The sequence below is a fragment of the Mesocricetus auratus genome, unplaced genomic scaffold (genome assembly GCF_017639785.1).
Source record: "Mesocricetus auratus isolate SY011 unplaced genomic scaffold, BCM_Maur_2.0 Super-Scaffold_100011, whole genome shotgun sequence".
Lineage (NCBI taxonomy): Eukaryota > Metazoa > Chordata > Mammalia > Rodentia > Cricetidae > Mesocricetus > Mesocricetus auratus.
The window spans coordinates 72,415,078-72,432,050 of record NW_024429195.1 but is presented as its reverse complement, the minus strand read 5'-3'; the positions used below and the strand labels follow the sequence as shown (position 1 = coordinate 72,432,050).

Sequence of the window (16,973 nt, the reverse complement as noted above, 5' to 3'; positions counted from 1 at the left end):
GGGGAAATAAAAGAGCTCCCCCAACATACTGAATAGAACCAGTGAGACGGCTCGGTGTGTGAAGGTACCTGCCATGGAGCCTAACAACCCTGAGTCCCACACAGTGGAGGTAGAGAACTAACTCCCACAAGTTGTCCTCTGGCCTCCAAAGATATCCTTTGGCAGGTTCATGCCAAGGCACACACTCACACACACAAATGTAATTTAAAGATATTTTTAAAGACTGGTTGTATCATGACAAGTGGGAGAAAGCATGTTTGTCCATGGAAGTGAAGTAACTCTCTTGTGTTTAAGAAACGGAATTCTTGCTGGGGCAGTGGTGGCGCACGCCTTTAATCCCAGCACTTAGGAGGCAGAAGCAGGCAGATCTCTGTGAGTTTGAAGTCAGCCTGGTCTACAGAGCAAGTGCCAGGACAGCCAGAACTGTTACACAGAGAAACCATGTCTCAAAATAAGGAGAGAGAAAGAGAGAGAGAGAGAGAGAGAGAGAGAGAGAGAGAGAGAGAGAGAGAGAGAGAGAGAGAGAGTAGTAGTAGTAGTAGTAGTAGTAGTCTTAGAGGCTTTAGGGTACAAGTTACAGCTAAGCTAAGATTTTCTCTGGGGAAAAAAAAAGTTCTGCTGGGCATGATGGCAGGCATCTTCAATCCCAGCCCTCAGAAGACAGGAGGCAAAAAGATCTCTTTGAGTTTGAAGTCAGCCTGCTCTACATAGTGAGTTCCAGGCCAGCTAGGGCTAATGAGACCCTGGTTTGTTTGTTTGTTTTTTTTTTAAGAAAAAGAAAAAAGAAAACCTCTTCATGGTTTCCTATGAATCTCAGGCCTGTTAGCCTCAGGTGAGAACCCTGATTGCAAGAGCTGTGCAGATCTCTCTGTTTAAGTACTTCTGAGAAATAGAGGTTGCCTTGAGCGCTGTAGGGACTCTGTAACAGGATTGGACTGTGCAGTCAGAGGCATCGATCACAAGATTTCAATTCTGGGAAAGACACCATTTCACCTGTGCAAGACAGCGTTTATCTCCTTTCTCCTCCCCCATGGTGCTCTGACCTCGTGTCTCTTTTTTTCTCAATACACCAAGCCTGCCTCGGGGCCATTACTCCTTCTCAAGCGCACTTTCCCCAATATCCATAAGGCATTCTCTAAGTCCAGGCCTTTGTTCTGAAACACCTCCTTCCCCACTCCTTACGCCCGTCCGCGATCATCTGTTTGTGGTTAACTTTCACTTATGCCTATGCTGACACCTGTCATCACAGCAGTGGTGTATTTGCTGTGTTTACTATTTTTCCCCGTAGAAATGCAAGTAGAGACTCAGTCTGTGTCCCCACTGCTGTGTCTCTAATACTCTCAACAGCCTCTCCCTCCCCCATCCTCAGCTATGGTAGGCCCCACCCACCAGAACTCAGAAAATGAGACAACAGATGAACAAATTTGATCTTTTTTTATCCCCTTCTTTCCAGCTCGGGTCCCTTTAACTTTTTCGTTTTACCCATCGATGTGCTTTTTGGCTTGCTCTTGTGATAAGCGTCTCTCCTGGGATGAGCATCTCTCTTGGGATGAGCATCTCTCTTGGGATGAACCTCTCTCCTGGGATGAGCATCTCTCCTGGGATGAACATCTCTCCTGGGATGAACATCTCTCCTGGGATGAACATCTCTCCTGGGATGAGCATCTCTCTTAGGATGAGCATCTCTCTTGGGATGAACCTCTCTCCTGGGATGAGCATCTCTCTTGGGATGAGCATCTCTCCTGGGATGAACATCTCTCCTGGGATGAACATCTCTCCTGGGATGAACATCTCTCCTGGGATGAACATCTCTCCTGGGATGAACATCTCTCCTGGGATGAGCATCTCTCTTAGGATGAGCATCTCTCTCTTGGAATGAACATCTCTCTTGGGATGAGCATCTCTCTTGGGATGAACATCTCTCCTGGGATGAGCATCTCTCTTGGGATGAACATCTCTCCTGGGATGAGCATCTCTCCTGGGATGAACATCTCTCCTGGGATGAACATCTCTCTTTGGATGAATATCTCTCTTGGGATGAGCATCTCTCTCTTGGGATGAATATCTCTCTTGGGATGAGCATCTCTCTCTTGGGATGAGCATCTCTCTTGGGCCTACAACCAAGAGGAGCTCAGCTTTCATGAAGCTTTTCCTCAATCCCTTGTGAGTCTTACCTCCTAAAAATAGTATCTAGTAAAGAGCTTGGACAAGACTCACCTAATCAACAAACACATTCTTCCAATGTTCTGTGCCTTTGGGTTCACCTCCTTAAGAATGTCTTAGTGCAGTGATAATTCAAATAGTTCCAACGGGGGTAAGACCTCATGGGAGAATGCACAGAGAAGTTTTGCACATACCAGGAAAGATTAATTAGGGCCATCTTGGAAGATCCCAGCTAGCCTCATGGAAGAGAGGACCTTGATCAAGACCCTTAGTGGATATTAATATTTTTGTTGTTCAGAGTGACACCAGTGCACATGCCCAGGTGTATGTGTGGGGGTCAGAGGAGTCAACTGATGCATATGTGAGGGTCAAAGGACTCAGTTCCACCTTTACATGGTGTTGTGGTTTGGAAGAAAAATGACCCCCAAAGGGAGTGGCACTATTAGGAACTGTGGCCTTGTTGGAGTAGGTGTGGCCTTGTTAGAGAAATGCTCAAGCTACACTCAGTTCACTTCCTGTTGTCTGTGAATCAAGATGTAGAACTCTCAGCTCCTTCTCAAGCACCATATTTGCCTGCACTCCACCATGCTCTCCACCATGATGGTAGTGGACTAAGCCTCTGAAACTATAAGCCACCCAAATGAAATGTTTTCCTTTATAAGAGTTGCTGAGGTCATGGTGTCTCTTCACAGCATTGGACACCCTAACTAAGACGTGTGGGCTCCACAGTGGAGTCAGTTCTTTCCTTCCGCCTTTATGTGGATCCCAGAGATCAAACCCTGCTTGTCAGGTTTGTACAGCAAGGACTTTACCCACTGAGCCATCTGTCTAGACTCCTCTAAACTTTTGTTTTCTCATTAGTACCATGAAAAAGAAAATGGGTTGAATGCTCTACTAAGTTTCCTTTTCAGGTTAGAGGACTAGTTCAGTTAGTAAAGTGCTTGCCTTGTAAACACAAAGACCTGGGTTTGATCCCCAGAACCTGTATAAAAAGGAGGCAGGCATGATGGCACCCACAACAACTGCAGTGCCAGGAGGCAAAAACAGGTCCATCCTTGGGCCTCACTGGCCACCCAGAGTAGTCTAATTGGTGAGCTCCATGCCAGTGAGGAACCCCGTCTCAAAACAGCAAGGCTGACAGTGTTCAAGGAATGACAGCAGAGGTCATCCTCTGGCCTCCACACACATGTGCCTTGGCATGCATACAAATTTGTACACACACACATACACACCACAAGTTTTCTTCACATTTGAATTACCTCCAGCTTCTGCTCCATAACCTCCCAAAGAACAGTTGGTGGTGTCATTGGCCCTAGGCTTCTAAATGTATTTGACTTTCCAGACATGTTCACAAGGGTCAAAGTCTGCTGTGATAGTGTGGTAATCCAGACAGGCAAAATAAATGGGTATCAATAAACAACAAATTCCATTCCTGGCTTAGTCATAGAATTCTGAGAAACAACAGAACCAGATCAACCAATCAAGGGTGAGACTAACTTTAGACAAAAACATGTGGCAGAGCAAAAAAAGCAAGTGTCGCAAACCACAGCTCCCTCCACATACCATAGGAAAAGCAGCGTAAACCTTCTGAGAGGAGAGCCATCTGATCACATATGAACATTTTCTACACCTTAGCGAGCTAAAGTTATACTGGGCCAGCCTCACCATAAAGGAAGTCTAGCTGGGCTGGTAGTGGTGTGCACACCTTTAATCCCAGCACTTGGGAGGCAGAGGCAAGAGGATCTCTGAGAGTTCAAGACCAGCCTGGCCTACAGAGAGAGTTCCAGGACAGTCAGGGTTACACAGAGAAACCTGTTTTGCAAAACCAAAAAAGAAGGAGGAGGAGAAATATAGTCTATGAACATGCACTTACCCTTATATAATGACTGCAATCACCCCCCCCCCAGTACATTAGAGTATATATACCTGTTTTGGTAACCACCCTTTGATGATAATTGAAAAAAAAAACCCAACTTCGCATGTAAGCAAAACTAAGCTAAAATACCTTACCTAGATGGTTCTGTAGTTGCGAGCAGATCGACTTAGACACAATAGAGTGATGTGCACAAGGGTAACACTTAACACGGAAATGAAGTTGGTAGAGAAGGTTGCTTTTAAAGTAAGGCATTCAAATCATGTGAGTGCTAATCCAAAAGGTTTTAAAGATGTACTTATTTATGTGCGTGAATGTTTCAAATAACTGTGAGTGCTAATCAAAAAGGTTTTAAAGATGTACTTATTTATGTGCGTGAGTGTTTTGTCTGCATATGTGTCTGCAATACAGCATGAAGGCCTAGTGCCTGCAGGTATCAGAGGAGGGCATCGAATCCTCTGGAACTGGAGGAATAAATGGGAGGTAGGCCCTGGGAACTGAACCTGGGTCCTCTGCAAGAGCAAGTGCTCTTACCCATGGAGCCGTCTCTGCGGTCCCTTCCAGGTTGTTTGTTTTCTGAGACAGGATCTGACATTGTAGCTCTGGTTGACCTGGAACTCACAGCAGTCCTCCTGCATCAGCCTCCACAATGTTGAGATTACAGCCTAAATTACAACACCTGGCTTTCTCAGACATTATCAGGACTACTCTAGGGAAAAGTCATATTTTTCCTGTTTTGTTTTAATATGCTCCCAGACAAGAAGTATGTATTTGTATGCCAAAAATTCTAAAATAAACATTAAAGTCTTGTTTCTTATGAAACACACACGCACAGCGCACACAAATCTCTTTAGAATTTGGCTCCCAGCACCCATGGGCAATGACTCACAACTACCTGAAGCTCCAGCTCCAGGGGATTCAACACCCTCTTTTGGCCTCTATGGTCTCCTGCACACACACACACACACACACACACACACACACACACACACATACATGTACACATGCACACACATAATTAAAAATAAATCTTTGCAAATAGCTCTCTAGACATCATGGTCATAAATCCTGCCTTTTCCTTTGGCTTTTCCAGTACTTACTGGGAAGATTTTTTATTGCAAATTCCTCAGAACAAGTTTCTCTCTCTCTCTCTCTCTCTCTCTCTCTCTCTCTCTCTCTCTCTCTCTCTCTCTCTCTCTCTCTCTCTCTCTCTCTCTCTCTCCCATTAAAAAGCACATTCTTCCAAGAGGCAAATTTGTCTAGCAAAGTCATTGGGCAATTACTTGTCATTGTCGACATAATATTTTAAGCTCATGGTCTACAATGCATTCTACTCTGCCACGGCTCCCAGGCTTTACCCAGCCACACACTTATTGTCAGCTAGATTAATTGTATTGTGCTCTGTGGACTCCAGCTGCAGAATTACAAGAATAAGAATGGGCATAAGGAGCAGGGGAAGTGGCTCAGTTGGTGAGTTCTTGCCATACAAGTGTGAGGATCCTAGTGCGGGTGTCAGCACCCACATAAAAGCTAGACACACCCATGCTAGGCAAGGAGTGAGACACACAGAAAGAGGGGTCCCTGGAATGTGGTGGCCATGCATGCAGCCAGCCCAAACTGGTAAGCTTTGGGATCAGTGAGTGTATTTGTCACTTTTCTGTTGCTGTGACAGAACACCATGAACACCACAACTTTCAGAAGGAAGAGTTTATTTGGGGTTACAGTGCCAGAGGAGAAGACATGGCATCAGGAGAGCAGAGCAGGAAGCTAAGAAGGCACATCATCTTCAACTGTAAACACAACACAGTAGAAGCGGAGTGGGACGAGGCTATGAAGCTTTAAAACTGTCTCCAGCGGCATGCTTCTTCCAACAAGGCTTCACCACCTTACCAAATAACACTACAGCCAAGCGTGCAAATACCTGAGCCACTGGGGGCCACTCTCATTCAAACACCACAGTGTGAGAGACTGTCTCACAAACTAAGATGGAGAGCAACTAAGGAAACTTGACCTCAGCCTCTGCACATGCACACACACACACACACACAGGCACACACACGCACACACACGCACACACACGTGTGTATGCAAGCATGTGAACATTTGCACATCTATACAAAATCCACACACACCACAAAATAGCATTGAAAATTATTAATAGGATGATCACTGTAGCAGCTGGAAAATTAAGAGATAGTTCTAGGACAACAACCTACAAAAGACCACAAAATAATAAAATGCAAAGTACCAATGTTTACTCAAGAAGAAATGGACAATTTGTATAGCCCTGTTTCTATTAAAGAAAAAAATCAGGTTCAAAAGACTTGGGTGAATTCTGCCAAATACCTACTGAATAATACCCACTGTACATAAACTCTGTAAATACAAAATACAAAATATCTGACAGTTTTTTATCATAGTAAACATACACTTATTTTCAGACCCAGTGATACATATATTCCATTTCCTAGAAATGTCTAATCTGTCTTGCAAAATGTTATAAAATGAAATAATATAGTATGTAGTCTTTTATATAGTTACTAGCATACTGCTTTCTAGAATAACTTATGTTTTAACAAGCATTATTTGATGACTAGGATGTAATATAATTTGTTTATGGATTCTATTAGTTAACTTACAGTGTTTTTAGTAGTATGAAAAAGCTACCAGCATTCATATATGAATCTTTTTGTGGACATACAAGTTTGTTCCTCTTGCATATGAATCTGGGAGTGGTATACTGGGTCAGAAAATAAGTGTACGTTTACGGTGATAAGAACTTACCAGATATTTTGTTAAAATAGAATTTTAGAAAGCTCAGGTAGAATGGATATTATTTCTTCACTAGGTGTTTGACAGAACTCACCCATGAAATCCCTCCTTCCTATACATATAATATTATATTTTAAAGAACAACAACAAATGATCTATTGTTTTCCATTTCTCCTGCTTGACTCAAAGTTCAACAGAAAAGCCTATGCTTTTTCCACCTGCAGAGTAAATCTGCTGTCTCTTTCATGATCTGTCCTTCTCTCCTCTTCACCTTTCTCCTTCTCCAGTCCTTTGTCATCTACAAACTACACAATATTTTTCCCTCTGCCTAGAATGACCTCTCTCCTCCAAATTCCTCCCATATCTAATAATCGTATTAGTCATTTCTTTGTCTTATCTAAGCCATTATTTCCTTTGAATAACTCCCTGTCTTAGCTACTGTTCTGTTGCTATGAAGAGACAGTATGCCCAAAGAGACTTACAGAAGAGAAAGTTTAATTGGAGGCGTGGCTACAGCTTCAGAGGGTGAGTCTACTGTCTGGGGCGCATGGCAGCAGGCAGGTAGGCGTGGTGCTGATTCACAGACAGCAGACACACAGAGAGGGACTGGGCCTGGTGCGAGCTTTTGAAACTTCGAAGTTCACCCCCAGTGACACACCTCCTCCATCAAGGTCAAACCTCCTAATCCTTCCCGACTGTCCACCAACTGAGAACCAAGTATGCAAACCTATGAAACTATGAAGGCCATTCTCATTCAAACCGCCACAGTCCCCAGCCCTGTCCAGCCCCCATCCCCAAATGTGTCCATAATGCCTCTGCATCCAGATCCGAGTGGATTAGCACCGACCATGCTATTCAAATAGCTTGTCTTCCCAGCTACCCTGTGCATTCCATCAGCTTGAAGGCTGCAGGTGTTTTGTTTACTTTGGCGGCAGTAGTAATAGTCATGACTTAGTCCATTCAGGCTGGAGAATAAAACTCCTTACCCTGGGACGTTCAGAAACTACAGAGATGTATGGCTCACACCTGTGGCCCTGGGAAAACAAGATCGTGTGTCTACAGATTCCTCACCTGCTGAGGGCTTGCTCTCGCCTTCAAAGGTGGCCCCTTCTGATTGTGATGCCACACAACACTAAGGGCAAACACACTCCCTCAGACTGCTTTACAAGGACGTTAATCTCATTTTGAGATTCACACCTTACTCATCACCGTGTCTCTCCATTGGAGAGTAGCGAACTGCAAGAGAACAGAGATATTTTTAAAAGAACATTGGCTATTATTGATTAGGTACCTCATGCAGGCCGTGATTCTCAACTTTCCAATGCTATGGCCCTTTAATATAATTCCTCATGTTCTGGTGACCACCCCTCACCATAACATTATTTCATTGCTCCTTATTAACTGTAATTTTACTACCATTATAAATCATAACATAAATATCTGTGTTTTCTGATGGTCTTAGGTGACCCCTGTGAAAGGGTTTTGACGCACTGGCATGCCACAATCTTTCCCCGTAGGCCTCATTAAGATCGGATTTTGCAGATCAAGAGCCTGAACTTCGAAGAAACTTTAACCTCAGCTGTATTAGCATTCCAAGAACAATACTGATAAACAAGACAATTATCACCATGCCTCCAGTTTCCTAGTATGACCCTTGTCGGTAAATAGACTTCCAACAATATTTGCAGAATTGATCTGAGGTTGTACCTGGAATAGCAGCTCGGCTGGGTAGAGGAGAGACGGCCAATGCTCATGAACTTGGCTCCATCTCAGGGTTAGGACCAGGTGATCCAGTGCTGGACACACCCCCAGCACTCCTCTTGTGGCTGTACCAGCCCACACAGTAGCTATTTTACATCCAGGGGGCAGCACCTAGACGCTGCTCCTGCCATGAGTCTTCCTTCTCAGGCTGACTTGGAGGTCCTCCCAGAGGGAAGGGGCTGATTCTATAGGCCAACCTCACTTTGTTCCTTGTCATCATCCTGGGCATTCTGAAGGCTGTCTTAGCTAGCTACTAAGGCAAGGATATGCCACCAAGGGATGGAAATGCCCCTGATAGTAGTCATCCCTACACACCTGCCCCTTAGAAGAGGGTCCTCAGAGAACAGCTCAGAACTGAGTGAACAAGACAGCACTGTTTCTAACCTTGGATCCCACGGTGACACCTGAGGAATACATGAAATCCTGATGCCTAAAATGCATCCTGAATTAATTCAGCCAGCATCTCTGGGGTAGGACCCATGTATAACATCTTTAATGCCAGGGAGATTCCACAGCAGGGCCCATGAAGAATCGTTCAGGCATGCTCTCCCTCAGGGCCTGGCCTTCCTTTAGTTTCGTTGCTGGCACAGCGGCTGAACCTACTGTTGCTGAACGCTGCTCCACAACCACTGGCCCACTGCTCAAGCCAAGGCCCAGCAGGACTTCAGGGTCCCACCAGAACTGCCTCTGCCTCTGCAGACAAACCAAGTTTTTAGCTCAGTCTCTATTGTCTTATTTTACCAATAAAGACTTGGGAGTCAGATACTGGGGTGAAAACCTGCTAGCTCAGAGGCTGGGAAGCAACCAGCTGGCTTTCCTCCTCAGCAGGGGACTCAGCAAGATGTTGTGGAATAATCTTTTTGTACACCATGAAGACATGTCACTCTGATTGGTTTATTAAAAAAGCTGAGCAGCCAATAGCTAGGCAGAATTTCCAGGCAGGGAGAACACTAGGAAGAAAAAGGCAGAGCCAGGCCGTCTCGGAGGAAGCAGGAAGAGCAAAATGGAGATGAGGTAATGAGTGCATGGAAGAATGTAGATTTAAAAGATGGGTTACGCCAGGCGGTGGTGGAACACGCCTTTAATCCCAGCACTCGGGAGGCAGAGGCAGGCAGGTCTCTGTGAGTTCGAGGCTGGGATGCTCCAACAGCCTCCAAAACAATACAGAGAAACCCTGTCTTGTAAAAACCAAAAAAAAAAAAAAAAAAAAAGATGGGTTAATTTAGTTATAAGAGCTAGTTAGGAACAAGCCTAAGTGAAGGCCAAGCTTTCATAATGAATAGTAAGTCTCTGTGTCATTTTTTTGTGAGTTGGCAGCCCAAAGGAAAGTCTGACTACAAGGAAGACTCTTGCGACATTGCAAATCAAAAAAGGACCATCACACTCAAAATCCCTCCCTACTACTTCCTGTGTGTTTCTCTATCCATTTTCTGGACTCCTTCTAACTCTCTATGACTACTTCCTGTCAACTAGTTGCTGGCTCTGCCTCTAGACCCAAGGTTTTATTTAATTAACAAAAAAAAAAATCCCGGGGTTCACAGTGTGATCAAATACCCCCACAGCATTTCCTGGCACAGAGCTAGAAAGCAGTTGACACTTCCTATAATGGATAGGATAGATGGCCCCAAGGAGCAAAGCATCTTGTAATCTTGCCTTGTATATGGTTATATAAGCCTCATGGAATCCAGGCAGCCCTTTGTGGCCAGCCGCCCTGAGCCCTGTGTCATTTAACATTCTTTGCCTTCTGTATATGGCCATAAGGAAATTCTCTGACCTTCTTCTGTGGTGGTAGATCAGAAGATCCTTCTAGAAAGGTCCTGTTCCATACACAGGAGGAAGGAAAGTCATACAGAGAAGCCAAGAAGAATCTGAACAAATAGGCCTTACTGGATTCTCACCCCCTCACACTATTCCCATTATATCATGTCCCTTAGTACAATTGTGACTCTGCAGATGTGCAGCCTTCCTAGAACCTATAGACCTGTCACGGGCTTTGGGGTTCTGGATTCTGAAGGATCGATCCCACATCAGGTAAAACCACGATTAGACCAACTTCATAGCTTTAGCCTCCTGACTTTAGCTAAGATAGTGTTGGCCTTGGCTCTTTGTGTGTGGAAGAAGTTACCTCCCTCTAAAGTTACATAGCTGAACAATTCTTTGATCTTTTTTAAAACAAGAGTTGATAGGTGGTGCTGTGAGTCAACTGGGAGCTTGTAAGAAATGCAGGTAACCTCTGGCAGGTTCACATATGGCTCAGTTTGGGTTTCTATTGCTTCGAAGAGACAGCATGACCACAACAACTCATATAAATAAAACATTTGGGGCTGGAAAGATAGCTCAGAGATCAAAAGCACCAGCTACTACATGGTGGCTCCCAGCATTCGTAATGAGATCTAATGCCTCTTCTGGTGTGTAGGCATACTTGCAGGCAGGACACTGTTTCCACAGTCAATCAATCAATCAATCAACCTTTAAAAAAAGAAAGGAAGGGAGGGAGGGAGGGAAGGAGGGAGGGAGGAAAGGAGGGAGGGAAGGAGGGAGGGAGGGAGGAAGGAAACATTTAATTGGGGTGGCCCATCATGATGGCCAGCAGCATGGCAGCAGGCAGTCCCGCATCTTACAGGAAACAGGAAGTCGACTGAGACACTGGATGGTATCCTGAGCATAGGAAACCTCAAAGCCCTTCCCCACAGTGACACACTTCCTCCAACAAGGCCATACTCACTCACCCACTCCAGCAAAGCCGCCTCTCCTAATAGTACCACTCCCTATGAGATTTTGAGGGCCAACTAAACTTAAACTACCACAGCGTCCTTGAGTGTACAAGCTGTGCTCACACATTTCCAATTTTATTTTATTTTTGGAATAGACATTTCATGAGGGAAGTCTGATGGGCTATTGAAATATGTCTTGGGGCTTCAGTTCATACCAGGTCCTACCTCCAACTGCATCTCAGCAGTCGTGCTGGCTTGTGGTGAGAACAGGCCCTTGCTTCTGGAGTCTGAACACAAACAAAGGGATGGTGATTAACGCACATCACATAGAGCCAAGTCTGTGCAGTCCCCACCCCAGGCTGTGGACCATTTCTCTGGAACCAGTTGCCATCCCCTCAGCCAGCTACCGAGCATGTCCTGGCATGAAGCTAAGATCCTGTGAGCAGGGGTGTTCATCTGCCACAGATGGACCACTGTATCTGTGGGAAGAAAGATTGGCCACCCCAAGCCAGGATAAGGCCAGTGTTTTCCTTTTGCCCAGAATCAGGCTCCCTCTCTTCATGCAAAATAGAGCAAAAGTGTCCAGCCACCCCAAGCATGTTAGTTGAGTCTGCTCTTAGCTTTAGATCTTCTCTCTCTCTCTCTCTCTCTCTCTCTCTCTCTCTCTCTCTCTCTCTCTCTCTCTCTCTCTCTCTCTCTCTCTCTCTCTCTTTATTTCTTTCTTTTTTTGGTTTTTCAAGACAGGGTTTCTCTGTGTAGCTTTAGAGACTACCCTGGAACTCACTCTGTAGACCAGGCTGACCTCAAATTCACTGAGATCCGCCTGCCTCTGCCTCCCGAGTGCTGGGATTAAAAGCATGTGCCACCACTACCCAGCTTTATCTCTCTTTTCAATAACATTTTATTCATTCTTTGAAAGTTTTATACATGTGTACTGTTGTAACTTTTTAAAAAGTGCAAGAGGGAAAGGTACCATGTGACAGAGTAAAAGTGGTTTGTTCGTTTGTTTGTTTAATTAGGGAAAGGGGACATAAAAAGGAAAGGGGAAAGGGAAGACCAACCTCTGGGGACAGGAACTGCAGGAGAGAGGAAAGAGAAAGAGAGACAGAGGGAGAGGGGGGATGGAGGGAAGGAGGGAGGGATGGGGAGAGAGAAAGGGAGGGAGGGGGAGGGAGGTGGGCAGGGTCCCTTTAAAAGGGAGCATAGTGAATCTGTACAGGTGGTCCTCTTAGTGGCTGCAGCTGAGGGCATATCCTGTCAGAACCCCAAGGACAGGCCACTACAGATGCCTGAATACTAACATATATAATGTATTTTGATGTTATTCCTCTACTACTCCCCCTTCCAGCCCCCAACCCCTAGGCCTCTGTGCCCAAATACATGTTCCTTCCAATTTCACACTCTCTTAAAAAATCATCCCAATAAATGTGATCTCTGGGGGAAAATAGACCTCAGGATAGGATGAAAACTTTGTGAGAGTGAGGTATATGCATTTTCTTTTTCTGTTTTCTTTCATCTTTTCTTTTGTTTTTGTTTGTGTTTGAGTGTGTTGTTGTTGTTGTTTTCTGAGATAGGCTGTCATTATGTAGCTCTGGCTGTTCTGGGACTCACTCTGTAGACTAGGCTGGCCTTGAACTCACAGAGATCTGTCTGACTCTTCCTCGCAGGTGCTGGGATTAAAGATGTTCACCACTACACTGGGTTGAGTGAGTTATTGTCATTAAAATCTTTTTAAACTTATTCCTTGAGAATTGCATACATGTATGCAATATATTCTTCCTCTTCTGATTACCCCCATAGCCAAAAAAATTCTCTGAATGGCCCACGGAATGATCTATGATCACCATATTTGGTGTTTTGAATGAGTGGATTTGTTAAATTTACAGCAAGCCAAAGTAAAAGAATGAACAAGTAATAGGAGATAGATAGATAGATAGATAGGATAAATCAATAGATAGGTAGATGATAGATTCACAGATGATAAATGGATGAATGATAGAGACGAGTAATAGATGGATAGATAAATGAATGAATGGATGGATGGAAGATAGATGGATGGATAATAGCAAAACATCATCTAATTGGACATACAAAGCTTCTAGCAGAAATCAAATGGGGAGCATGAACCTGTTGTTTTACCTGTGGCACAACAGCTGCACCTGATCCTACTGCTGACTGTGCCTCCTCAGCCACTGCTGCTGTCTTGCTGCTGGAACCTCGGCCCAGGGGTAGCCTTCTCATCCACTACCACCTCATCTGTCTCCATATAGAGAGGCAAATGTTGTTTTCACTAAGTCTTTATCTTTTTATTTTACTAATAAAGACTTGGGAACCAGATGCTGGGGTGAAAACCTACTATCTCAGAGTGGCAGAGAAAGCAGCCAGCTCACTTCCTCCTTGGTCATCATCTCAGAAAGAGAGCTTATTCCTAACCCATATGAAACAAAATTCCTCCAACTGGACTGTGCCTCTCTCTCTCTCCAACCTCCAGACTTCCTCTCACTCTCTATGGTTACTTCCAGTCAACTGGTTGCTTGCTCTGCTCCTTGACCTATGGATGATTTTATTTAAATAACTCTATCTCAGGGTTCACAGTGTGATCAAATATCCCTCAATGCAGGTCCACTTCCAGAGCCAGATTCTCAGTGAGCTCAAACAGTACATGGTAATTTCCCAATATAATGTGATATACAGTGTCCCCTTCCCAAGTTCACATCTCCTACCCCTCCCTTCCCCCTCCCTCCTTCTCTCATCCTTTTTCCTTCAATGATGTACTACTATTCTAGTCTCCTTTCTGTTGCTATGAAAAAACACTTTGACCAAAACCAACTTGGGGGATGAAAAGATTTACTGGAGTTACACTTCCAGGTCATGGTTTACCATTGACAGAAGTCTAGAGAGGTGTTTCTCATAGGACTTTTTTGGACCACCAGCTCCCAAATAACAACACAGAGACTTCTTAATTATGAAAGCTTGGCCTTAGTTTAGGCTTGTTCCCAACTAGCTCTCATAACTTAACCTATTTTTATTAATCTACATTCTGCCACATTGGCATTTACCTCTCCTTTATTCTGTACATCTGACTTCTTAGGGTATTGCTGGTGTCTCTGGAATGCCTAGATTTCATCTTCAGTTCCCCTCTCCCTCCAGAAGACCCTACCTATTTTCTCCTTCCTAGTTATTGGCTCTTCAGCTCTTTATTAAACCAATCAATGCAACACAACTTTAACAGTGTACAAATGTCCTGCAACAGAAGTCATGGCAGGATTTTGAAGGCAAGCCTGCTCACTATTACACACAGCATTCCCTCTGACCAACCAAGTACAGCAGAAACCACGGAGGAGTGCAACATGATAGCTCCTTGCTGACTCATCCTTAGCTAGCTTTCTTACAGCTTTACAAGCCAGGACCACCTACTCAGGGAATGGTACTGTCCACAGTAGGCTGGGCCTTTCTATATCAATTAACGGACAAGAGAATCCTGCCCAAAAATGCCCACAGGCCAGTCTAGCCTAGACTATTACTTACTTAAGACTCCTTTCTCAGGGAACTCTAGGCTGTCAAGTTGACAGTTAAGGCTAACTAGGACAACCGCTGAATCCAGTTAGTGCTGGTCCCGTGTGCATGCTTGTGAGGCCTTCCACTGGAACATGGGCAACCTACCAGTCACCACGCTCCCAAAGCAAAATGACCCTCTATAGTCAGACTTTCCTTTATGCCACTAGCTCACAAATAACAACACAGAGATGTATTATGCCACTAGCTCTCATAACTTAACTAACCTGTTTCTATTTATCTACATTCTGCCATGTGGCTTGGCTTCCTCTCCTCTGTACCATATGTCCTGCTTCTTCAGTGTCTTGCTGGTATCTCTTGCATGCCTAGGTTTATCCTGAGTTCCTCTCTCTCTGCCAGGAAGTCCCACCTATTCTCTCCTGCCTAGCTATTGACCATTCATCTCTTTATTAAACCAACCACAGTATACACAAATATTCCACAACAACTCTCTCTCCTGCAACAGTCACCAACAGTCAATAGCACCAATGTTCCTTCCCTATCCATGCTGGAATTTTGACTGACTTGATCTTGTGCAAGTAACCACAGATGCTCTGAGTTGAGGAGGGCAATGGCCATGCCATGTCCAAATGATAGTACTTTGCAGTCCACTTTCCCATCCTTGGGCCTTTACATTCCTCCCAAGCCCTGTTCTGTGATGCTCCTGTAACCTAGGTGACAGGTATTCATACAGATGTCTCCTTTAGGGATGAGTACTCACAGTCCCTTATTCTCAGCACATGGATCAGTTACAAGTCTCTGTTAAAACCATTCCCACTGGAAACAAAGCTTCTGTGACTAAGGTTGAGAGAAACATCAATCTATGAGTATAAACAAATGTTTAAAGGTAACTTTGACAACATGACCAGAAACATCAATCTTTGAATATAAACAAGTACTTAGAAAACAATATCACCATTCAGCAAAACAGCAATAGCAGATTGGATCTACAGCCTCTCCAGGATAACCCTGGCCTTCCAATCCTCCTGCCTCCTCCTGCACACATGTGCACACAGCCATGCTAAGTTTTTTGAAGTGCTAAAAATCAAATCTAGTGCCTTATGCATTCTGGGCAGTTGCTGACTGAGCTACAACCCAGGAGGCTAATTTGTTTTATTCTAGAATTGGGCAACATTTTATTCCATGGAAGGATTTTAATAGACTTAGCAGAGGGGCTTGATCTTATAGGTTAAAAGATCTGAAATCAGTAAAAGTTGAAAAGAAAAAAAATAAAGGATGAATTTGTCGTGTCAGACTGCTCTCGTGATAAGGCATCAGGCTGAGAGATACAAGAGTAGAAAAATGTATGATTAGTATTGGATCACTTCAGATTACCTATTTTGGAGAAGGACTAAGGCTGAGAGAGAACCAGGATTAAGGCTGAAGGAGAACCAGTATTGTGCCAGCTGAAGCTGCCTCTGGGGAAATCCAGCTGTTATCTTTCTCCTGATTTCTTGGAATGTCAGATACCAGTCTAGTTTCTGTTTAGTGTGGCTTAGGAACCTGGTCCATGATGACCTGCAATTTTCACTTAACACTATACAGTCTGTCATACAGTGTGCAAATGAGCAGCCAGTTGAGGGGGCACTAGGAAGGGGCGCCCTGTGGGCTTGGGATGAGCCAGCCTCTTCCAGGGTAGATGTGTTCTCCACTCCAGAAGCTCTTCAAACCCTGTCACTGAGATTCTGCGGGCAGTCCTGTTAAACAGACAGGGTCAGTCATCGGTTATTGTGTTAGCTTTCTGTTGACGTAGCCAAACACTAGAAATAATGAATTTAATAGTTACATTTTCGGAGCCCACGGTCACGTGTTCCACATGGCTGTGAACGATGGTAACGTGATGACAGAGAAAAACTGTTGATCTGATGACAAACAGAAAGTAAGCAGAGAAGGACGGATGTTGGGGTGCAGGGGGGTTGATATCCCTTTCAAGGGCACATCCAGAAATGAACTGACTTCCTTCTACAAGGCCCCACCTCTTAAAGGTACAGCAACATGATTATGCCCGTCTTAGGACCAAGTCAGTATATGGCCTTTGGGGGGGGCATTTTAAATTCCAAACTATAATTGTCATTGAAGGTAGCCTGCAGCCCCTATCCCTCCCTAGGAACCAAGGAGCAGAACTTTCGTTTTCA

At 44.4% G+C, this 16,973-nt stretch overlaps 2 long non-coding RNA genes across 2 annotated transcripts; both read right to left on the bottom strand.

Annotated features, from left to right (window-relative positions):
- Positions 1–1,423: 1,423 nt before the first annotated feature.
- On the bottom strand, positions 1,424–8,105 carry LOC121143106. The gene is made up of 2 exons (XR_005880217.1): positions 7,880–8,105; positions 1,424–2,114 (listed from the first exon to the last, which is right to left on the bottom strand). It is a non-coding gene; the product is annotated as an uncharacterized LOC121143106 (long non-coding RNA).
- A 3,202-nt stretch (positions 8,106–11,307) lies between these two features.
- On the bottom strand, positions 11,308–16,767 carry LOC121143105. Its single transcript, XR_005880216.1, has 3 exons — positions 16,625–16,767; positions 16,174–16,535; positions 11,308–11,570 (listed from the first exon to the last, which is right to left on the bottom strand). It is a non-coding gene; the product is annotated as an uncharacterized LOC121143105 (long non-coding RNA).
- Between the last annotated feature and the right edge of the window lie 206 nt (positions 16,768–16,973).